At 40.3% G+C, this 24,995-nt stretch overlaps 1 protein-coding gene across 3 annotated transcripts in view; it reads right to left on the bottom strand.

Annotated features, from left to right (window-relative positions):
* The window catches only part of gulp1a (GULP PTB domain containing engulfment adaptor 1a), a 121,474-nt gene that overhangs the window by 47,997 nt on the left and 48,482 nt on the right, over positions 1-24,995 (bottom strand). For all 3 annotated transcript variants that reach the window (XM_085766372.1, XM_085766376.1, XM_085766375.1), the window contains exon 2: positions 12,434-12,519. The gene's annotated coding sequence lies outside the window, so the exon portion shown is untranslated. The remainder of the gene's footprint in view (positions 1-12,433; positions 12,520-24,995) is intronic.

Raw genomic sequence — 24,995 nt, 5'->3', positions numbered from 1 at the left:
AGTTATTTTCATCAGTCAATCTTTTAATCTCCCAAATCCTCACGGTTGATGAGCTGAAACGAGAGAATTATCGGAGCCAAGATTAATCAAAATGTCAGATTAATTCTCACATTGATTTTCTTTCTTTTTATATTTGTGTTTTTTTTTTCAACCCAACGTGTTTGACCATTTTTACGCCAACCATGCAGGAAAATCTTTGGCAGCACGCACAGGAATTGACAGCTTCACTCTGTGTTCATGAATAAATACAGTCGATCCCCGCGCCAGGCAGCAACCTCCTGTTGAAGCTGCTCCAAGAAGTTTCAATGACACGTTTCCACAACAGATCAGAATCTCAGTTAGTGCTTTATCAACTGCAATCAAGAGCAGAAGATTAGATCAAGGTGGATCCTGAATATTTACACCACTACCACTGCAGCGACATAACATCTGATCTGTGATTCTTTGTTGACAGAGACATTAAATCATTATAAAAGCACACTGCACATACCATATGTGTGATTTTTGTTGACAGTGTTTATTTATTATTTTATCTATCTATTTATCTATTTATCTATTTTTCCCTAGGGGACATGGGGGAAAAAAATTGATGAGTGAAAAAAAAAAGATGAAGTTTCTCGAAATCCCGCAAAGGTTTCTCGAGATCCCAAGAAACTTTTGCTACACCACAGACTGTCTGTCTGTCTGTCTGTGATCATACCAGATAAATAAATAACAGATCTATGGACATTTCTCACTCTAACGATGCTTTTAGTGCAATATCGTGTATGAACTGTAAACACGTCTCTCGGCACTAAAAGCATGATTGGAGTGAGAAATGTCCATAGATCTGTTATTTATTCATCTGCTCACAGACAGCAGTCTGTGATAGTTTCTCAGGATCTCGAGAAACTTTTGCGGGATCTCGAGAAAAGTTTGTGGGATCTTGGGAAACTTTTGCGGGATTTCGAGAAACTTCATCCTTTTTTTTTTTTTACCCACCATTTTTTTCCCCATGTCCCCTAAGGGGCTCCGTAATTTTCTTATTCTGTAGAAGGTCCATTATCTTCTTGTCTTTGTCGTAGGAAGTGGAGCTACATGGCTGCTTTGCCTTGTCACTACACATTGTCAAGAGACAAACAGTGAATCTCTACAGTGTGTGTTGCTACACAGTTTTAACACTATTGGGTTGGATGGTAAACAGTTTCCAACAATGATACATCCCCAAATTTACCCACAGCATAACCAGCTGATTAAAAGTCACATGTTTGGGCTCTGAGGGAGCTGTCATACTTATCACAAGGTGGAATTTCATACTACATTAATATTTGAACTTCAATTATTCAGTCATTCAATGATTTTGATTGAAAACCAAAATGCATTTACAGTTTTAACAGTAATGTAAAAAGATTTGCAATGTGGTGTTTTGTGCTGTTGCTTGAGATTGATTTGCACTGTCGGTCCTTGGCATGCTCTCTCTGTCTCTGTCTCACTATCTCTCTTTCTCTCTCTCACACACACACACCCACACATCGACAATAGGCGTGTCTGTCAGTCACATTGTCCATTGGAAGCACTGGTGGAAATTCCACTGCATTGGTGGCCCAGTGGACCATCAAAATGAAACACAGTGTTTTGCTGACTCTCTCTCTGTCATTCAGTGGGCGTGGAACAATCTCCTCTCCAAGGGAAGAAGAAGCTGTCACAGGACATGTAATTATGATCGCCTCTAAATACCTACACTGTAGCCTCCTCAACCACACACACAATGGTGCTGAGGAGACACTTGGATAAAAATAGTGGCGTGAAATTATTATAATGATGGTGACAGAGACACTGTTGCTATTCTAAACACCTGCAGACACAATATCACTGTATTACAGGCCAATCCTACATATTAAATGGTTAGTTATTAAGGCCACAATGATCACCAAATTGCACCAATTACTTTTTCCTAAAAAAGTGACATATTGGAATCTATTTACCTGCAAACTGTACAAGAGAGAAACTGAGCAGGTCATGGACTATTCATCTATTTATTTATTTTTCCAAATTCACTCTGGGAGAGTAATTAAAAGAGACAAGCAATGCAATATCATAAGGTACAAGGTTAAAGCAGGAGGGGGGTCTTCTGTTAATGTTCCTCTTGTCACTGTGGAGCTTTACACATGCTCCTGACAAGCCAAAAGGTCATGTCATGTCGGCTCTTATGCTTCGCAACCGGTGTGAATAAATTAAGTGAAGTTCTACTGTTTTCATTATTCACCTGTAGCCTCTCCGCAGTAGGAATGTGGAAAAGACAAATTCCACTCGACAAAAGGGCCCCATCTGCCTCTTAAGTTGTCGCCAGTTGGGCATTCATTTTGGTTCCGCTGATTTATTCTGTGCCATTAGTCTAAGAGATGTGAAAAGTACCCACTGAAAAGTACTTTGTGCAGCAAGATTAATCTCTATCATGAATTAACTGTTTGTATAAAAGATGTTTTTTTTCTTCTTTTGAAGAGAGAGAGAGAATAATTATTTCTTTTCATCGTTACTTGTCCAGGACACACAAAGTTAGTGACTAGCTACAGGACTTTATCTCTCAGGATTTCAAAATAAAACTAGAATGAAAAGTGATGTTCATCACATGCCCCTATAAGCCCCTGGTATACCAGGCTGGGTAACCAATGGGTGTCCAGTGAAAATGACTAACAATAATATATATAATATAATAATAATACATTTGAAATCCATCCCTGAGATTACAGGATTCAGGCCATTTGCTGTTAAAGGGATAGTTCACCCAAAATTCAAATTTCACTCATTATCTACTCACCCTCATGTCGACTAAGAGCCGTGAGTCCTCTGTGCTTTCTCTGAGTTACGTGGGGGTCCACGCAGCAGTATTTGTCCATATAATGGTTGTCAATGGATACCAACTTTCTTCGTCCAAAAAGACACATCAAAAAACCTCCATACTTCTCGTCTGTAATGTCCCTCTGGTATTGAAGCCCCGACATGAGAAATTGTTCCGCCGGTCAGTGCAAATCTCGTGGAAGAGCAGTGAACTGAGACACTGGGAGCTTCCGCTACAAACAAGCTTAAAATATAGACTTATTTAATTTTTTTCTGAACAATTTCTCATGTCGGGGCTTCAATACAAGAGGGACATTACAGACGAGCACTATGGAGGTATTTGGATGTTTTTTGGTGTGTCTTTTTGGACGAAGAAAGTTGGTATCCGTTGACAACCATTATATGGACAAATACTGCTGCGCGGACCCCCCCCCCCGTAACTCAGAGAAGGAACGGAGGACTCTGAAAATTCTCACAGCTCTTAGTTAACATGAGGGTGAGTAGATAATGAGTGAAATTTGAATTTTGGGTGAACTATCACTTTAATATATCTGATGTGACCATTGATGTCGCCTAATTGGTTGTGTATTCTGTATTTAAATATATTCTTCTGCACTTGTGTTAAATTGATGAGGATATTTTCCTAGTTAAGCTTTTGTTTGTTTGATTTTCTGAAGTTGCAATAGGCTATGTGAAGCTCATAATTGCACAGTTCTTTATATTTGGTGATTCAGAGAATAGTTAGCCATTTAAAACCTGTGCTGTAGTCATAACACAGAGGATGATTCTTAATGAGCTAATCAGAGCAGTTTATGGCCTTTTCGACTGAACCTGTCAATCTGATGGGACCCACTAAAGTGCTGTCATTTTAGGTCACAGACTCCTCATAGATGAGATATAACTGCTGCTGTGCTCCAGATATTAAACTACCACCATAAATGCCACTGTGTTATTGAAGTGAGTCAAGAGGAACTGACCTTAAGTACAATAACAAAAAAAAAATCAAGTTTTTCTTATGAAAGTTTACCTTGGCTTTTGGAAGCATTTCAGCATCAAGCTGGGTTCTCTTGATATCTGTTAGGTACATTTTCTCTGTTTTTGTTGCCACAGAAAAAAATCATTGTGAGCTAGCAGACACGCTGACGGGTTATAAATTTGCACCATCTTTTCTTCAAATCCTCCCACAGTTGACTTAAGTCTGAAGATCAGAAACTTGGTTCAAGGCCTGTGCAGTATGAGCTTGCTGCTTGAGTCAGAGCTGTGAGACAGAAATGAGTTCGTATAACCAATAACTCCAGTCAAATCCTGACATTAAAGCCTAAGAGATTCTACTCAGGACATATACTCTCACTGTTTTTTAAGCATCAACACTTTTGGTGATATTTCCTTTCTCTGGGAACTGGACAAAATCTGCAGTCAACAGTAGTCATTTCAGCTGACCAAACCAGTGGTTACTGGCTAAAACAAGACTATGAGTGATTCATGTTGTTTCTGAGGTATCTGGACTCGACAGAAACTGTATTTTCAAAAGACATGGACATGCATATAAATTGATTAATGTCACTGATTCACAGATTCATCCATTCTTAACTGATAAACCCATCACCACTACTGTACAAAGACAGTTACAACTCTTACAACTCTCCATCAAGCCTTGGATGCCAGCATGTTCACTTTATTGTTAATAGAGCCAATCTAGCCATTCAGTGGCAAAACAACCTTGAGAAAATATGTAGCTAACATTTCATCATGATCACACTTTTGGTTTTTTAATATCAAACCCACGAGGCCAATCAATGTAGAGATTGACACAGAGCTGAGGTCAAGTGTCTCTTTAAATCACAATAATGGTGTGCCAGTTGAGTTATGATGCACAGTGTTTGACCTTTTCTCATGGTGTCCCTGTTAATGCCGATTAACTTATCTTTCAAGCCACGGAACTGAATCCAAAGATACTCCATCCCTCCAGGTTTCGTTAAGTTCTGACCAGAGGTCACTAAGATTCGAGATAAAAAGTTAGATCAATAAATGGCCATGGCCATGGTGGACAAGACACATGCTGTTGTATTACGTATACATATCTATCTTCAGAGTATTTTGAAATGCTAATAAGTGGATATAAAAGGTGCTATTATACTGAAAAGCTGCATCCTGCTCCTACACCAGGAGGAAGAGTAGCGTCACCTTTGGTTCTCTACTGTTTGCACCAGACTTACAATGTGAAGCAATAATAATTCCAGAGGATCCCAACAGGGATCAGCAAAATCAGACATTTATATTGCACTCAATAATTTATGCTTTACTGTGCATGAGACGATATAATCCAAATAACCAGTTATCTCTAAACTGCAAGCAGGTGGGAGGTTAATGAATTGTACCAAATAGCAAATGCTTTCTCTACCCGTGAGATTCAATTTGCAGGAAGTTTGAGAAATGTGCTGCTGTAAGATCAGATTGTAGGCAGGGGGGTGGCACCAGGTGGTGTGTTGAAGAACACAAATATTATTGAGTTATTATTAATTTGTCATGTTGTGCAATTAAAGGAGTAAAACTGCACACACTTTGTGAAGCTCCCAAAAATAGTAACAGCAAAATCAGAGACAGAAGAGAAGACATTCTGCCACAGAAGGGATTCCAGTATTATATCTAGTAGCATTACTGTTAACATTTTAATAACCAATGGCAAATTAATGAGGTTGATTGCTATTGTTAATCTGACTCACATTAGATTATGTGAGACACCAAGCATGAAGCTTGCATGGCAGGCTATTGGGTTCTAAAAGCTTTTTACAGTTGGCATAGGAACGTTTTTAATAAGTGATTAAGCTTGCTAAATAAATAAATGAGTAAATAAGTGACTGCCTCCTTTTATACCATCGAACGAGTTTGCCATTATGTTTAGTGCAATGTCACATTACCACAGTGCGCACACAACAGAGAGAGTTAAGTACAGTATGTAGCTGCAGCTCATGTTCTATCCCAGAGTGCAATGTCTGAAAGACACAAAAAGTGCATTAATCAATTATCCCCCGGTTTGCAGAGTGGTCCTAGACCTAGATGAGTTAGGGTTAGGGTTTCTTCCAAAGTTGACTACCTTATCATGGTGGGGTCTCCCAGGACTAATTGGTCCCAGTGGAGAATCCAGACACTGTCAATCCACAAATTCCAAAACCTAAACAACATAGGGGAGTCACGGCACCTCGCTGGAACCAAACCTGCAGGTCGAGCTTGCTGGCAGGCACCTGGTGGCTGGGCCTTGACCCAGGCACTGCAATAACTCAAAAAAATCTTACCAAGAATATCTTATTTCTAGTCAAAAACAAATCTCATCATACTTAAAATAAGACTCATCACATTAAAAAGCAGCTTGTTTTAGACACTTTTTACTTTTTAAAAACTACTTTACTTTAATTTTTACTTGAAATACGTAGAAAAAAGTTTTCCTTTCTTATTACAAGCACAAATAACTTTCTGCTTATTTCAAGTGAAAATTTCTTTGAAACAATTGAAAATTATCTTAAAAACAAGTTAACAAGTGGAAAGAGATTAGTTTTGACTAGAAATTAGACATTTTGACAAGAAATACGACAAATATTCTTGGAAAGATTTTGAGTTTTTGCAGTGTGGGGCCCAGTCAGGTGCAGCCCAATATTTTACTCAGCAATTTGTAGCTATCATGACTTCGCCAGTTATGCTTCTTTAGATCACTTTGACAAAGGGTCAATCTCTGAACAGCTTTCAAACGTCATGTTGTCAGGTGTTCCAGTTAGTGCCCAGACAACACACAACACATCAACCTAGGAGTACAGTACATCATAAGATGGAGCCTTGAAGTGTTTGTGCGTGTCCGATCCCTAAAACATCTCTCTCTCCAAATATTTCTAATTGTTTGTCATGTTTAAATTACGTGTTTCAAAGGCGTCGACTTATTTTGAACATGAGAGAGAGTAATACGGATTAAAATTGTAATTTCCAACAGTGACAAGCAGTATTTATTTGCATTCCTACATTTACACAAGCGCTACACACAGTCAGGAGCAGGTGTAGATTTTGTGAGTAGCTACGAAAAAATCAGCACTACTAAAAGATTGATGAATGCGGAAATCCACGTAAATTTGCGCTGCTCAGGGTTTACACACAAATCCGTGCTGCTCACGTTTCATGAATGAGACAGGTGGCTGTTTCTGCCAGTTCTACCTCTACCATGTGTACCTCTTTGGGTTCCCTGTATAATAATCATAGGGTGGACTTGTTTTCTGTCTTTTCCGTCTTTAGTCACTTTTAAATTATACACTATTTGTGTGTGATGGCAGCAGCTGTTCCCATTCCCCATCACAGTGAAAGCCCCCGACGTTCACACAAAGCCAAGCCTTCATCAGCGCGTTAGAACTGTTCATAATTTTTTTCAGATGCATGACTGATGAAATGCACCTTGAGAAGCTGAAATGCATTGTGGAAAACACACTTTGTTCTTTGTTTGGTGGTTTCAATCTGCAAAAAAGAAGTTTTTAAAAGTTGTGCTTCAGACAATGGCTGATAAAGGGGAGTGATCTTGGAGCAGACGACAGAGGTTGTCTGGATAAAAGCAACAATGACAACAATTTAGAAAACTTGAACTGCTAACCAGCCAAGGCTCAGGTGACAGTTCTGTTGGAGAAGGAGCAGTAAGAGTCAGTGCCAATTCTATACAGATTTAGACAGACCTAATGCAACGTGTTACACTCACTAAAACATGTATTTCTCAGCTGTTGAAGCCGATGAATATAGAATTAAAATCTTTGACTTTTACTGTGAAATGACTGTATTGAAAAATGTTTAATGGTCAGGCCTGTGCTTTCAAAGCGAGCCATGTCTAGTAACTACAATATTTACTGTGATACTAGACCTTGATTTAACTTGGCAGCGACATGAAGTTAAAACTATTTCCGGACCTTTTTCATAGTATGCCCACCAAAACACTACATTTCATGGCATGCATTCTTTGAATGTTATCACATGCGTGAAAGGACTGAGTTTATCTTTGAAAGTAGATTGAGCAACATGCTGGAACTCTTTCTTGGCAAACTCCAGCCGGGCACAGCGCTCCTGCACGGCTTCCTGGAGGCTTGTCCTCACATTGATATTGCTAGATTGAATAACATTGTGCTTGTCCAGAAAACTGAAAGCTGCGGTCACTGGCATATCTGGCAACCCAGGCACTACAGCTGCACAGAGGTATTTGTTGGATGGATACAGTGTAGCCTGGGTGAACTCGGACGAACCTGTCAGCAATTTAATTTTTGCTTTGCAGATATGTCTGGAAGAGAAGCTGTCGAGGCCGACTTCCAATTCCCAGAAAAAAGGGGAACAAATCACAAACTTTTTTTTTTAGTAGGCAGGGTTTTTTTGTTGTTTTTTTACATCGGCAAGTTTTTAACACATTGACGACAAAGAGGCGATGTCAAGTGGCTTTTGCTTACATGCAACATGGCGGCCACTGATGAGCTGCTATTGTTTGATTCGCTGTCACTTTGATTTTGAGAGACTGTAATACGGCTTTTTCACTAAAAAGCATAAACAAAGAAATAGCTGCAAAATTGCAACAGCCACATTTGTTAAAACATTTTCTGTCACCCTGCGTACATCATCTGAATCTGCTCTGATTGGTTGGAGGTTTATCCAGCTGTGTGCAGAGGCATGTTGACCTATGACCTTTAGTGTTCAAGATCTTTGTCTTTTCTTGGAATTGACTACATTTTTACCCGGTCTCTGTCAAGCTGGACTCAAGAGTTTTTTCTCAAGACCAGTCAAAACCACAGCTGCAGTGACATCTTTTTTTTTTAATCGCAGATGTTTCTCAGTCACTCGCTCACTTTGGGTTATGTAATGTAATTCAATAACTTTAAGTTAATTAAAAATTGATCTACGAAAGTATCTGCTTGTGTAACCATCTGAAAAACTTGGTTGCCCCAGTGTCAAAAGTGGGAGGAGATTTCAGCAGCTTCTGTGCTGTGTTCTTCTGTTCAATCCAAACTTTGTCTTAATTAAATATGGTATAGATTTTATATAAAATCGTCATTTATTTTTTGCTGAAGAATAATGTAAATATCAAGCCACATGATTATTATGAGCAAAAGTACTGTAATGGTCTTGAAAATGGTATTGCATTGGTTTGGTCCTGGTATTGAACTTGGTCTGCCCCCCTTGGTGTTAGTCTTGGTCTTGGTACTGTATGCTCTAGACTTGGTTTTGGGTTAGGTGGTCTTCTTGACCACAACACTAACATCACACCCTCTTGGAAGTTGGAGGTGAATACATCTTTGAGACTAATAATCTCAAGAAAGATTGAGGTTTTTGGTGAGAAATGGCTTGTAAGAACAAGATATAGGCACACTTTTTCTTTTTTGGACATAGTCAATCCAGCCGTTTCCCCCTGCTTCCAGTCTTTATGCTACACTAAGCTAACCCCACCCTGACGCATGACAGCTCCTCCAGTGTGTTTGGATAAACATTACACGGATCTCTTAAGGGCCATCATCTAAAGCCATGATGAATGGATGCTCACACTGCTTCCCAGACAGCCATGAGTCTCTACACCAACTCCGGCAAATGATTCCCTCTTTGATCTCCATATAATACACCATTTCTGACTCTGCGTGGCTCTTTGAATAAAATGAGATTTCACGTAGTAAACAAGGACATTTCGGGAGAAAGAAGATCGAATCAGGTCAGAGGACGAGCCAGTGTTGTGTAATACAGTCCGTGATAGCAATGCCGCCCATTACATTTGCAACAAGCCTCCGGATTGTGGTTACGTTTCAGAGAGAATAAAACTGGCACTTTAACTGATGTGACACGCTCATAAATCTTGAAGAAGGATTTCCGTGGCCCATTTATGACCCAAATCTACCTCAATAATTTACCACTAATCTACACCCCTGTTTCTGCATGATAAGACGGTCCCCAGCTTCTACATAAAAGTCATTTACACACGGCCATATTTTACTGTCACTAACTGCTTTAAGTGTACAGAGTACAGACTAGTCTGTCGAGCTCTATTCTCACATTTCGTGTGAGAAGATTTTTCGGGGGGTTGTTTACTCTCGGTGGGTAAAGTGCATAAGGAGGAGACAACACGCACAGCGATCCAAAGGGCCCGCAGAAGTTCAGATAGGACTTAAATGATAAAAGACTTGCAGCGACAGTACATGCTATCCTCTTATGGTAAGCAAGGTGCTGCTACAGAGGCACATTGCGATATTTGGTGCGAAGAGCAAAACAAAACAAAACAAAAAAAAGAGACCACATTTTTAACAATACTGCCATTCTCAGTGAAACGAAAAACATCAAAGTCTCAACTGTACAGCATGGCACTCTCTTTTTCCTCTGCCTCTATATCACTGTCTGTCCTGACTGTGCCTCTGAAATAATGCCTCAAATTGAAGGCGACACACAGCACTTTTAGTTGGGACTTTTTTTTCCTGACAAAAGCTATGAACTGGGAGATGAGGGTGAGGGAGCCGGGCTCTAACAGGGTCTGTGATATCTGATGTTTTCCTTTTCATCACTTATTTACTGCTATGCACATGGAAAACCACACTGTACAACCACACGGTACACGTGTTCACTGATGGGTCTGCATATAGCTTTTGTCTATGTGCATTGGATTCTATATGTTCAGCTGCTCTGAGACTCTGAGTCAAATGTATATACATTTCACAACATCAAACTCAACACTAATAAAGAATAATAGTGTAAAATGGATGATACATCATTAACTCATTCAGTGCCAAAAAACGAGTTTCAACATTTTTTTTGCTAGAGGGTGCCCTTCCCCACCATGCAACAAATTTTGGTGTTCCTGTGATGAAAGGACATATCACACATCATGTGACTAGAGTGCTAACTGTACACGTGACGACAACAGACTCATCCAACCTATCCCGCAGCCGTGGGAGCAGACTGCAGCAGCCAACCGCGGCTTACGCTCCGTACACCGGCCATGAACGGACGACCAGAAGCCCCCTGATCACGCCATCATGTAACCATAGCAAACAAGTGTCTCGTCAAACCTATGAACCCTGGTTGAATCCTTTGTTTTCATGTAATCAAAGTCTTCAAGTATTCAAGTATTCACAATATCTACTGTAATCAAACTGGGTCTCTCACAACATGAACGCACTTTGTCCCTTATCAAAGGAAAAGCCTAATTTCTCAGTTGATCCACCATCCCACCAATAAAAAAAAGGTTGTTTTTTTTTTAGGGGAATTTGAGAGACAGACGGTCAGGCAGACACACACAGAGAGAGAATCATTGCAAAGTCAAAAATAGTCAAAAATAAAAGATTCAAAAGAGAGTTGAAAATGTCTAATTCCTGCCAGAATGCTGAATTTGGAGAAAACATCCTGTATTCAAATGAAGATAACTAACAAGTGGAACATGCTACAAACTCACTTTTTGTCCTGGTGAAAGTAGATAGTCTCCCCTTCCATTTAAGATATTCTGTGTCATTTCAGTCATAGCACAACATATTCTGTGGCTGACTGAAAAGTAGTACAAATCCTCAAAAGCGCTGGCACTGGCTGTACACTGAGGGGGAAAACAACTCTTGCAGTGAATGAGTTAATAATGGGGGGAAGAAAAATATTATATATATTATACTAAATATGTGTTAAAATAAGATAAACTAAACGGAATCTGGTCATGTCAGCTCACAGCTGCTCCTTCTTATTAAAACAACACGCTTTAGCACAGAGAGTGTTGAAGCAGACGGTGGAAGGATCTGTGACTGTACATACAGCTAACACGTCTCAGTGCCGAACACAGTCTGACATGACTGAAACTGTAACAAACAGCTCATGCATTTATTGATTCAATGCCGGAACAAACTATATTATTTTAAAGCGGTAAAGCGGCTCTTTGTATGAGTTTTCGTTGCTGTGGTTTCTGTACTTGACAAGAGCTTTGGCCGACTGTTCTGATAAAACCTTATCATAATATATCCTCTGAGCAGCCGTACATCTTCAGTGCAGACAGAAGGCCACAGTGAGTCACACTGGTGCTGCTGCAGACGTCTGAAGGAGGTTTGATACTGAACTTGAAATGTTACGCTGGGGCCAGACAGCAACAGCAAAACTGTCAAATAACTCCTTTAACTCTGATATTGGTTCATATGAGTTGGGTCGTATGGTTGAAATGAGAAATCCTTGAAGGGGGGTACTGTATGTGGAGGGGGGGGGGGGTCATCCTGGAGCCACTGACTGTGTGTACACTAGTATTTTATGCCGTGACATTTACCAGTATTGTATGAATTTGAATGTAGCTCTTAAAAGAGGGAAGCAGAAATGTCACCGACAAGCATAAATATATTTTCAAAGAAGATCAACAGGATGCCATCAAAATGTCAGCCCACTCCCGACTATACTATATCACACAGTAAAGGAACCCTGAGGAGAATACTCACATCCTAATAATGTGTCAGGAACTGTGGATGTGTGACTGCCACCATGTGACATTTACTGTCTTTTTTTCCCTCCCACAATGACAGTGATGCCCGCTGATCAGAAGCACAGAAACATACATTAAAGTGATGATATGAGATGATAACTTGTGAAGGCAGCAAGTGAAGAGACCTACCGTTAATGTGAACTCTTGATGTTCAGATGTCGTTGTTGTGCCTCACTCATCTAAAGGCTGCAGGATGCTCATTAGTGCTGCATCTTCTGTAGACAAGAAGAGACAAGAAAACACAATTAAGAAGCCGGCTCTCAGAGATGAAGGAGAACCACCGCGCCGATGCGTCTGACATCTGGAGCGATTTACATTAGTGCATTTACTGGAATCTATACACTTATTTATGTTTCTACAAGCTATTTATTAATTTCACTTATATAAACAGATGGAGAGGGATAAGCACACTTTTCAGCTGTCACCCACACATAACGAAAAGCTATTTCAAGCGAAACTGAGATTTTTTTTCTTCTTTTTTTCATCTTTTCCTACTGAATTGTAATATAATATATAATATAATATAATATCAAAGCTCAAACTGACAAGTGGAAGAGGGATAAGCCTCAATTTACAAGTTGAGATGCAGCCCACGTCAATCTGTCAACAGGCTATAAGGGAACAGGAGTGTGTGGAACAGTATAAACAACAAGGACATACGTTGAACTATTGTACATTCATAATTTCTCTGTGTACTTCATGACTGAGGTGCTGACTCTGCTTTATATTTTTTTTTTATATTTTTCTTTTATTTCCAGCCCCAGTACAATAAAGCATTTTTTTCATTCATTTACGCACTTGAATTTACAGCTCTGCAGATTTGCGAGCTGTCAGTGTTTATTAATGGATTGAAAGAAAGCGAACAAACACTGATCAATCACTCTCAAAAATGCAGTGTTGAAAGACAGAAAATCTTGACAGCCAGGCGCGTTCACTAGAGGGATAAATCTGTTTTCTTTTTTTATTTGATCTGCACTCCTTTGCATTTTTTTCCCCCCATGGTTTAATACCTTAGAATTGAGCAAACTCTTAAAAACCCATATGTGTATTTTAGCCTTGGCATTGGAATATGATCGAGTTTAAATTAGCACTTGATGTAAAGGACGCACTCTTCTCTGGATTCAACTGGTGTGGTCTACACGTTGATAAATGAGGAACCAAAGTGTTCTATTACCTTCTGTTACCCCTGCAGCACTGCATAGTCATCATCATGAATGTGCCTGTGTGTAATTTGTTGGGAATGACATTCAGAGACAGATGTAAAGGGCAGAGAGTGTGCATAAATATGGAAGGCCCTGCATGCGTAGAGGAGGAGCCATCACTGAATGCAATGATTCTCCTGATATATGCTGCTGGAGATCTGCTGTATCTCTGCGCACAAACACGCAAAGTCATCGGTGGATAATACTCACCAAGACTTTGAGCAATGAAAAACTTTTTTTTAGTTTGGTGCAGTTGTCCAGCATCAGTCCAACACATTGCAGAGATAAGGAAAAACAAAAAGAGTTATGAAAAAAGACAACTGGGACAACTCTGTTCATTTCGAATCTGAAAAACTGAACCTATTTTAATGATTTAGAACGAACATCCGCTTGAAAATCAAATCTTTTCCCTCCCAATATCGTCATTTCCATCACTGCGAAAACAAAGTTGACAAGATAAAAAATAAAATATAAATAAAAAAAATTATCCAATCCATTTCCAGCCAAGGAATAATGTAAAATTGATTTTCTGGAACATTTCTCTCAGTGTTAGATGTGTTCATAAACCATCATCCCACACTATAAACTGTGCTGAATAATGGAGGGACATAGATGAATAACCAAGGGGCATTTCAATCCCTCCTGGATCAACAATTGTATTTATCAGAAATGTGGCTCTACATCATAAAAATGTAGATTTGAAGAGGAATCTATACACCTGTCACCCACAGCAACAACAAACTGTTATTGTTCAGTATTTGTTTAGGAAACTATTGATACTGTCAAACAGGCCGCGCCATTAAACAATAAAGTTGCAACAGTTAGTGGGAGTGGTTTTGTTAAAGGGATAGTTCAACATTTTGGCAAATTGACCTATTGCCATAATACCTATAGTTTTAGGATTAGGTTTGATATCTTTAATTGTCGGTGCAAGCTATTTTTAGAACGGCGGAGCAGAGCCGTGAGCTGTTCAGAGCTACGATACAGAGGCTAATGGGATTTCTTGGTTTCCCTCATCAAACTCATCAAATACACAATCCAACAACTCCAAAACGCTCTGGTGGACAAGTTTTCCTTGAAAATAACTCTGTCTCGTAACATTTGTCGCTCTGAACAGCTCACGGCTCTGCTCCGCCGTTCTAAAAATAGCTTGCACCGACAATTAAAGGTAACAAACCTAGTCCTTACACTATAGGGATTATGGCAATGGGCCAATTTGCCAAACTGTTGAACTATCCGTTTAAGCACAGTTGGCAGGAAGTCAGCTCCCCTGTGAAACGTCACAGCAACAGAAATGAACAGCTTCTAATTGAGATGTATTACTGGGCGTACTTGTCTCTTTCATAAATGCAGATGAAAGAACATGAAAGGAGAAAAAAAAGGTAGAAGTTCAGAGCACCGATCAGCTCAAATTAACGTATCCAACTCCTGGTCATTAGAAGAAAATCAGCCAGGAATCATGAGTGAGATGCAACTGGAACCAGGAGTTTCCAGAGGGCAGGGACTGCTGACTTGTTATGAAGGAGAGAGGTCTCGTGGATTAATCCTCTTAGGCGAGTTTTGACAGCGAGACAGAAAGTCGACTCCACAACAAACTTGAAGAAACAAGCCTTGATAAAGTATTCCCAGTCAAGTTATTTTGTATGTTCTAATATTAAACATGACTCCAAAGCATCTACAGTACTCAGCTCAAAGCCCCTCAGAAAACAAAAAAAATAAAATATCAAAATGACATGCTCATCGGGCTGTGGCAGATGAAGGAGTGAAATGTGTAATTACAAAAAGATAGCTGTCGCAGAAAATTGGATTATAATCTAACAAGAGGATTATAAAAGGTCTAATACTCGTGGAGTAAAATCCATTACAGTGCATGACATTAATAGAGTAGGCCAAGTCATATTGTCCAGTGAAGTGAGTAATGGAAAGTCTGATCAAATATTTAAGTATAGAGCTCTTCGCGCTGCTCCAGGTTAGGAGGGGTGAGGGCTGTGGAGGATGTCTTCATGAGGGACAGGACATCTTCCATCAGAAACTATACGCAATCATTCTCATTTGAAAATAAATGGAATAAAAAGGGAAAAAAAAAGTATAAAAATTGAACCTTGAACCTTTTTCTTTCCCTTCGGGCTCTGAGGCCTGAGTCTCCTGATAGCAGCAGATCATTATGTGGGCTGGAGCACAAGCAGATCCAGTTCATCAGCACTATGATGCTGGAAGTGGGAGATAAGATACAGATTGCACCGCCTTGGCTTCGGCCCATCTGACTCCCCGAGAGGCAGGACTCTTAGTCGCCTGATGTCAGGTTTAGTGTAGGAGCTGGAACGGAGCTCTGCAGACCTGCAGTGCTCTGACCTGCACACACAATCTACACACACACACAAGCTCTGACACATCTGCAGGAGGAGGACGCTCAGAAATTACAAGCAGAGCCTCTGTGACTTACATTATAGGCTTTTTTTTCTTTTTTTAAATAGCTCATCCTTCATGGTACATTAGTGAGCACACGGCATTAAATGACAATGGGGGAAAGATTATGAATGTGTGCTTTAAATAAGACCACCATGAATATATATAAAGTCTACCAAGAGCAGCTTCAGAGGAAGATGATTTCAACATAATAAAGGTTTTCAATTTTAAAACTTCCTGCTGTGAGATCACTGATAATCCAGCCAGTGGCCACACAATCAGATAGAGATGGATTATTTAATACCTCAGATGACAGTGGTCGCTCCGTGTACAATAGGTCAGAGATTTCTTTTTCTCATGAATGAGATTTTATTAGATGTGATATTATTAATGAGGCGACCTTAAAGTGCTTGGAAAAAGAAAAATGAAAGTTTAAACAGGGAATTTCATTTGGTCGATGAACATGATGAGACATGAATGAAACTAAATGGGCTTTGTGGTGGTAGTCCACGTGTTGTAAAATGTGAAAATAACATGCAGCCATTTTTTACACCACCTTTATTTATGGGATTTATCAGCATTTTCAAAGTCTCCGTCTCAGGGAAGGCTCAGTAAACAGACGGGGGAAAATAAAGATCAATACAGCTTAAATGATGTCACACAACAGTTTTAGACTGACTTGGCTCAACGGTTGAGTGTCTGATGGATTAAATAACAGGATCATGATCCAAAAAGGCAGGAAACAGAGCATGGCGTTCAAGTTTTGTCTGGGAGAGGGATGGAGCCTGAAATGTTGTCTGAGAGGAGACTCTTGCATCAGATGCACATTGACAGCCATCGTCTATTCAAAAAACAAAAAAGTTTCTGTAGACTTCTAGTACTGGACCACACCACCAGATGTCAGCTTTTAATATCAATTCTTAAGGTATTTATTGTCTTTTCATTAGCTCACTGGTCCTGAGGAACACTTTTCATTCTTTGTGTATTTCATACGCAGAATGACAGTTAAAGGGATAGTTCAACATTTTGGCAAATTGGCCCATTGCCATAATCCCTATAGTTTTAGGAGTCAGTTTGTTACCTTTAATTGTCGGTGCAAGCTGTAACGGCTCAGAGTTGTTTTCGAGGTAAATTCATGCGAAACCACTGATGCGCGTTCCCATTGGGGGCAGTGTTTCGGCAAGCAGTCTTGCCTCAAAAACAACTCTGTCACGTAACGTTCTGTTATTATCTCATAGCGTGGTGAATGTGCAGGTCACAACTTGTCCACCAGAGTGTTTTGGAGTTGTTGGATTGTGTATTTGATGAATTTGATGAGGGAAACCAAGAAATTTCATTAGCCTCCGTAGCGTAGCTCTGAGCAGCTTGCGGCTCTGCTCCGCCGTTCTAAAAATAGCTTGCACCAACAATTAAAGGTAAGGAACCTACTCCTAAAACTATAGGGATTATGGGCCAATTTGCCAAACTGTTGCACTGTCCCTTTATAGAATCTAAATCTGAAATAAAATTATTCAGCACAATGTTCCTAGAAAGATTGAAAAAAGAAAAAAACAGAGAGGACAAGGAAGGATATTTATTTGGGCATCAATGAATAATACTGAAAAGAAAATAAATATGTTAAAGGTGCAATCACAGCTTATACTGCGTCTCATGAGAGCAAAGAGCTTGCCATTGGCACTCACACACATGAACACACACACATGTGCATGCAGTCCACAGAGAACTGTGAGGGAAGGCAGCTTACAGCAGCTTTAATGTACAACCCGACCCAGTTAAAACACTAACTGAAGTTGACCACCACCACCCACACAAATGTATGCACACCGCAAGACCACTGTGCAACAAGAGGATTTGTATTATTGATAAAACATTAGCAGAACACCTACTACTCCACTTCAACCAAATATAGAAGCAAGCGTCTGTTCTTCTGCTACACCGAGCTAACATCCACGGTTACATGGGATCTTTTTTTTTTCTCAATGTGTGAGTGGATTCTACTGTTTCCTCATGCTTTCAAAAGACAACAAACACCCCCAGCTGAGCGTTACACTAAGAGCTGAAGAGAGCTCGTCTCTTCCTCCCTTTGTGACGGTGTTGACATTTACTCAGGCAAGCTACCTGAGAGAGTCGCACCGGCAGACAACACAATGAAACCTTGTTTGTCAGCTGAATAGAAAGTAAAGATATTCTGTCACTTTGTCTACCTTTTGGATATTTATCTTGAAAAGTAGAAAATGGAAAAAAAGACTTTTTGTTAAAACTGCTGACAGGCTTATGTGACGCACAGCTCAACTTCTGATTGGCCGGTGGAGTGCTTTAGGTCAGCTCTGGTTATGTCTCACAGGATCAGGCCCAACCACACCACTGTGCACAGTAGTTTATGGCTGGTTTATTACTCAGATGGTATATTGGTGTGGTTCAATACATAGAATGCTCAAAATGATTTTAACACACTTTTTTTTTTTCGACATTTAACCAAAACCTCCATCATTTTCATTGACCACTCATTCATTCCTGGGTTCACCATCATAACCTCAACCACACAACTCTGGATTTGAGCTGTCTGTGATGTGACAGCCGTGCACTTTGCACAGTCCTTCCATCTGCCTCCTTGCAAACTCTGCTGCCATTAATGAATGTAGCACATTATTCAAAAACATGTTCCAGATTCTAATACATTAGCCTGAAAGTTGTGCTGAGTCTAATTCACAACCTGCCACCAGAGTGAGACCATCAAAAAAAAAAGAACAGACACTCATTCATCATGGGAAATCTGTCCTCAGATTTAAGATATGTAGATTAAAATATTGGATGTGATGTGACTGAATTTTTTTTTTTTTTTTTTCAGTTCTCAAACACGTCCAAGTCTGACTCGGCATCTTTGAATCGCTTCCTTTTCTGTCAGAGATTCAAACACGTCTCATGGCGTGCTCATTGACAGCTGTCAGACCTTGTCAGGGAAGCATCTTTGCAGAGGGGATCAAGAATAGACACGTACAGAGAGTGAAAAATACATTGACACAAACATGACTCTGAGCTTTGATGGGCTCTACACCCAGCAGCACAGGTCAGCTAACCACTCTGAAATCTGCATATATCTTCTATCAGCAAAAAAAGAAAGGCATGCTGCCTGCTCACTGCCAACACTCCTGCTAATCACTAAACAGCAAATTACATCGCCTGATACTGATCGGTTCGGACACAATGAGCTCCTCTGCTGTACTGACACCTCACAAAGACACACAGGCAGACAGAAAGGTGGAGTATGAATGCAACAGTCTGATTGTTTCATCATTCTTATGGATATTAGGAGATCAAGAGTGTATTCAGACCAAGTGTTTAACCCCAAAGATTGGTTCGTTCGCAAATATGTGAACTAGGGTGCAGGGTTCGACATTAACGGTTGCCCAATTGCCCGGGACAAGTAAAAATAACAGGCGGGCCAGTAGAACCTGTGAAACAAAAAAAATTGTATTCGTTTTTTGTATTCAGGAAGAAACCGAAAGTGGGCTTGCCATAACGTAAACGTGCGATCCTGCGTCGGTAAGAGTGATCCATGTTTTGTTTTTTTTCCTGGTAAGCTCGTCCTTCTTCCCAGTAAGTTTTCTGACCAATAAGAGAACAGTTGGTTCGTGCATGGCATTTGTTTTACAACTTTGGACCGCTTGGGACTGTTACCGGGTGAAAAGAAACAACCCAAAATAAAAATGTTATATTATATATGTTATATATATATGTTAAAGCAGAAGTAAGCAGAATGTTTGCGTTAATATAAGTCTTAAATAGTTATATCTTCCGACAGCAATCACTTATATAGAGTGTTTGGTCTGAAACACGGGTCTGTCAGTCACTCTGCTCTGCTGTAAGCCGAGGAGAAAACTTTCCTTGTATCCTACAACCTTTATCCAATGAGGAGAGAGAACGGCATAAAGGGGCGGTCCTCTCTGTGTGTGCAGCCAAGGGATGCGCGTGAATGTGGTGACGTAGGGACGAGGGCGGGGGCTGCTAACTCCATCGGCTGACAGGAAGTTAGCCAAAATGACCGGATCACTTACTTCTGCTTTAATATCATGTCCTTTGTGTGCTCCCCTCTTGAGTTAAGTTGTTCCCTGTTTTATTTTGTAGTTTTGTGTCCTGTCTTCCTGTGTGCTCCCTGCTTGTGATTACCTACAGTAATGTCTCACCTGTCTTGATTGCACCACCTGTGTCTTCCCTTGTGTATTTAGCCTCAGTGTCTCCCTTTGTCTTTGGTGGATCGTCTGCATTGCTACCTTGTGCGTTCCCTGTGTTCCCCTCCCTGTGTTCCCCAGTGTGCCAGCTCCCTGTTTCTGGTTTGAGTAAGTGAATAAACCATTTTCGTTCCACCGCACCTACTGTTTGTTCTCTGCATTTTGTTCCAGATCTTTCCCTACCCTGACAGTTAATAGTTTTAGCCTGTGAACGGGAACAAAGCGAACGAGCGACAGGTCTCAATACACCCTAAGAGACTCCAGAGCCTGGGAAAAATGTAGTGGATCTATAGTTCCTATACTCAGACTACTTGCTGTGAGACTCTTAGTCCTCCTCTCAGTGCAGGCAGAGAAAATGTGAACTAAACAGACTGGTTGACAGGTTAATTCAGGACACCACTGCCAGAGCTTTAACAGGAGGGAAAACTTTACATCTGAGGACATTAGCCTGGCCTCAGATCACTGCACCGGCTTCCATGTGATCTTAGATTTAGATTACAAAACTAGACTTACTGTCCAAAAAACACACAGACACAAACCTAGCCAGACATCTCAGAGTCAGACCTGGTACAGGTCCTACTGGAGTGTTTGGGGTGGTGTTTTTTTCTGTTTGATTAGCTGTGAATTATACATTCATTATGCGTACCAGACTTACAGTAAAGTAAAGCTAAAAAGTAAACAAATTTTGATTAATTGTGTTTGGTGGTGGATGTGTTGCCTTTTTTTTGTTTTGTTTTGTTTTGTTTTAATGATCACCAAAAAGCACAGGCTGTCTGCATTTTGTTAAATTAATTGTTTTCCCCTTGAAACAGAATGTGCTGAATGTGAAGTGGTGCTCGCCTGTTTTTTGGTCACGGCCGCATACAAAATGCAGCTGAACACACACGTGTTACGGTGCTCTCTCTCTCACTCTGCCGTTTGACTTTGTATTTCTTTAAGTTTAAATATCTAAGTTTGTGCACACCACTCCTCGGGCTCAGCTGCCAATCCAGAACCACAGGGGGTTCTGGTGGTCATCCTGCTCCCTGACTGGGCGCTGAGCACCATGAAGAAGCCTCTCAGCTCCTCTGCAGCTTACAGTCTTCACTTCAGAGTATTTTGTTTATGTATTTCCCTTACAGAAAAACCACATCAACTTCAGATGTGATTCACATGTGATTTTTCACATGTGTAAAATTTGGCATATGGGAATCATGTTTTTTTTCACATGGGAAACATGTGGTTTCGGCCCAATTTTATGTGAATCACATGTAAATTCCCATTTGAACCCATTTTCCACATGTAACATGTTTTCATGTGCTCTATATGGAAACACATGTCACATGTGACATGTGGAAACACATGTCACATGTGTTACCATGTAGGGAACATGTGTAAAACATGTTACCACATGTGGAAAATGGTTTGATGCTCATGTGCAAAATCTTTCACGTGTTTTTTCTGTAAGGGTTATTTTTTAATAACCTACACTCACTGATACTGTATAAATGAGTTGGGATAACATACAAAAAATCTTTAAAAAAACATAACGCAATACTTCTCTATGACCAAACAGCTCTATGAAATGTTTTTTTTAACACACTGATATTTAAAAGCCTCATTTACCTGCATTATATTTAGCTATATGCCTCATAAACCACCTGCTGTACAGTATAGAGTGTGGTCCAAAACACTGAGACCACATCCCAAATGGAGATGTGGTGTCAGACCTTTCAGGCCACATTGGATGTATAAATACATTCATTATTTGCTCTTCAAGAAACCAAAATTGAGTTCCTGGGGCTGGGTTTGAAAAGTGAAAAACATTCCCAGAGAGTGAATCAGCAGCACAGTGTCACTGAGGGGCTAAGCTGCATTTTAACACCCTTACATTATTCCCTCAGAAGACTTTACTTTTACTTTTAACCAGCTCTTCTTGAGGTTAAACTCAGTTTTGACTTTTACTCTGGATGTGTCTAAATCCATCCCGGGAGAAGTGACCTTTTCAAATCCGTTGACCTTTGTAAGCATTACAGCAGCTGTGAAGTGTTGACAGCTTACTTCAGTTGTGATTTTGCATTTGACACAAACATGGTTAATGATAGGTCTGAGCCGCTGTGATGGGGAATCACTCAATCATCGGCTTTCATTATCCTTACTGTTGCCTATGGAAACGCGTACCGAACCTCGGGCTGAGGAACTTTTATTGTGTTAGAATAAAAACACAAGTGACTCAAGTGTCTGGAAACTCAAAAGTAGGACATTAGACAGTTTCTTAAACCAAAAACTATCTCCATGTAGTTTTACATCTCCTCTCTCAGGCTTCGCTCTGGCTAACAACAGGGCAGTGAGCCAATCAGGAAAGAGGAGGCTCTGGGCTTTTCTTCTCATTGGCTAACTGCTTTCTCAGTGATCTAATTAAAATATAGTAGAGAGTGTGTGTATTTCTGTGTGGACTGATACTTTCACAGTATTAATATAGAACCTAGACTTGCTTTATATTAAAAAAGACATGGGCATCTATCTTTATACAGCATGGAGCCCAATATAGACTGTCTTATAGTTGTTAGGCCACTATGAGCTTTTACAGCAGCTTTGATGCGTAGTTGTGTAGTCTGAACCGAAAGAACTGTTCTTTCAACAGTAATTCCCTTAATTTAGTCGTTTGCACCCACACGTCATCGCTGATTGTAACTCTCGGTGGCGTTTCCTGCACATATTCAGTGAGAACCCTGTGCTAAAATAATAAAATCTGTCAAACACACCATACCAGACCTATTTCAAACACAGAATATATTATACAGCAATTTATTCACATTTTTTTTAGGATTGTATTTCCAAAAACATATTTATGGTTTCCATTATTTCATTCCATGTAAGGGGAGGGGGGGGGGGGGGTATGATACATTTAGGGATATGGAGTGTCATTAGCATTATAGCCTACGCAGCGGAGCACTTTGTCTGGGATATGTGATTGTGATGCTGTGTGACATGGTGGAGATTTATGCCATGGAACAAATAGCGTGGGCGATGATTTTCAGACATTTTCAGTTCATCCTGTGCTGTGCTGCAAAGTGTGCCAACAACTGACCCTATTTTATTTTACCCCACCGGCCCCTCTATACCTCATCCGCAACACACTCAGCCCCCGCGACGGTCAATTACGCTCAACTGCAGGTGGAACAACTGTCGACTCGACTCGGCTTTGAGCGATTGCACACAAAGGACACGAGCGCTGATTGACGGGGAGGGGGAGGGGAGGGGAGGAGGGGGGTTTGGCAGTTTGCACGTCGAGGTTGGACGTGACTCACTGCGTTGTGCTCAGGTGCAGCGAAGGAGGCGGGAGACAAACGACAGCTGTTGTGAAGAGAGTTTACCGAACGCACCGAACACCGTTCAAATCACACAGGTGAGACGGCCCCGTGTCACCGGCTGCATGTGGTTTATGTTGGGAGACGTGAAGTGAACCTCGCAGGAGAAGAAGGAGAAGAGAGACAGACGTCAAGCCAACTTGAAAGTTGAATGCATGCGCTGGCCAGTGGCCAAAACAATCTCCCCAGGGTCTATCCTTCTCTGTCAGTGTACAGGAAAGCTGTGACAGGAAATAGCCTTGAGGGTAACTAAGCAAGCGAAACACATCTTCAGACTTCTCCCGGCTCATCTTGATTTAGTGGTTCAACTCAAGAGGTCAGGATTCTTCAGTTCTTACACTCGGAGCTCAAACTCCCCGTGGAGAAGGATAAGAGCATAAAAAAGCAAGCAGCATGCTTTTTTCCCAGTCTTCTTTATTCCTAATGCTCAAGGCTCCTACTTGGAAACAAACTGTTACTGTATATCTCTCCTGTATATATAAACTACAGCACCACACCTGATTCATTATTTATCACATGCGGTATGTAAAGGGCAACAGTTTGACTAAAAGCATAGCAGCAAAAAATAAACATGGTTTGTGTCCTTGCGGTGAGTGTAACCTTCCTGCTGGGCTTTTCAAGCACTGATCGATCAGTGACATAAAGGAACAGCTAACAGCGAACGCAGTGCACAAAAGCACAAAATAGTTCAGAGTATAATGAGAGAAAACGTTTGAAACATGTCTTTCATGCAGAGCTCTGAGTGTGAAGGACTTATTGTCACATCAGTGTTGGGTTTGTGCTGGTTAACTGATGGTGTTAAGAATTAAGGGTTTTCTGAACATCAGACCAGCATCTTTTAGGGATGTAACAATCTCTGTATTTTTGTATACAAGGTAGCAATTGTGTACATTAAATGCATTATTTATGTGGATACTTATCAGGATATGTAACTTGTAACTTTAGGAATCTAGATCAAAAGCACAGTGAAGAAAACAATCATAAGTATATGGGCGTATTTTGGAATGGACAAGACTGCTGGCGGACAGCTGGCTGAAGACACTTATCCTAGAGCATGCAGGAAGAAAGTTGCTGCCAGGCAGCCTTTTTCCATTTCGTTTCAAGATACTTAGCAGCATTTTTTCTGAAGTGAAACTTTGTTTAATTAATTTCATTCATATTATATGGCAGACTCTGCTTGTGTCAGCTCCCTACACTAACACCATTAACACCTGGTCTACTCAGGTCAACTGAGCGGAGCCGACACAATGAAAGTCATTTACCTGAACATGTTTACATTACGTCATTTTTTATATTGTGATGTATTCAATTTTAGAGGTAGTTAAAGTGTTAATTTAACTGAAGGAATGTTTCCTGATAAATAAGCTTTATTACACTTCAGAGTATCGCAATTATATTGATAACCATGAAAATCTAAAAATAATAATTAAATAAAATGCTGTTTTTATGGTAAATTACCGGCAGCTGTGGTTGCCAGAACTTTATCGTCAAAATTACAGTAACA

The sequence above is a fragment of the Trachurus japonicus genome, chromosome 21, assembly GCF_045865225.1.
Source record: "Trachurus japonicus isolate A0001 chromosome 21, Traja_1.0".
Classification (NCBI taxonomy): Eukaryota; Metazoa; Chordata; class Actinopteri; order Carangiformes; family Carangidae; genus Trachurus; species Trachurus japonicus.
This window is presented reverse-complemented; position numbering and strand designations above follow the sequence as displayed.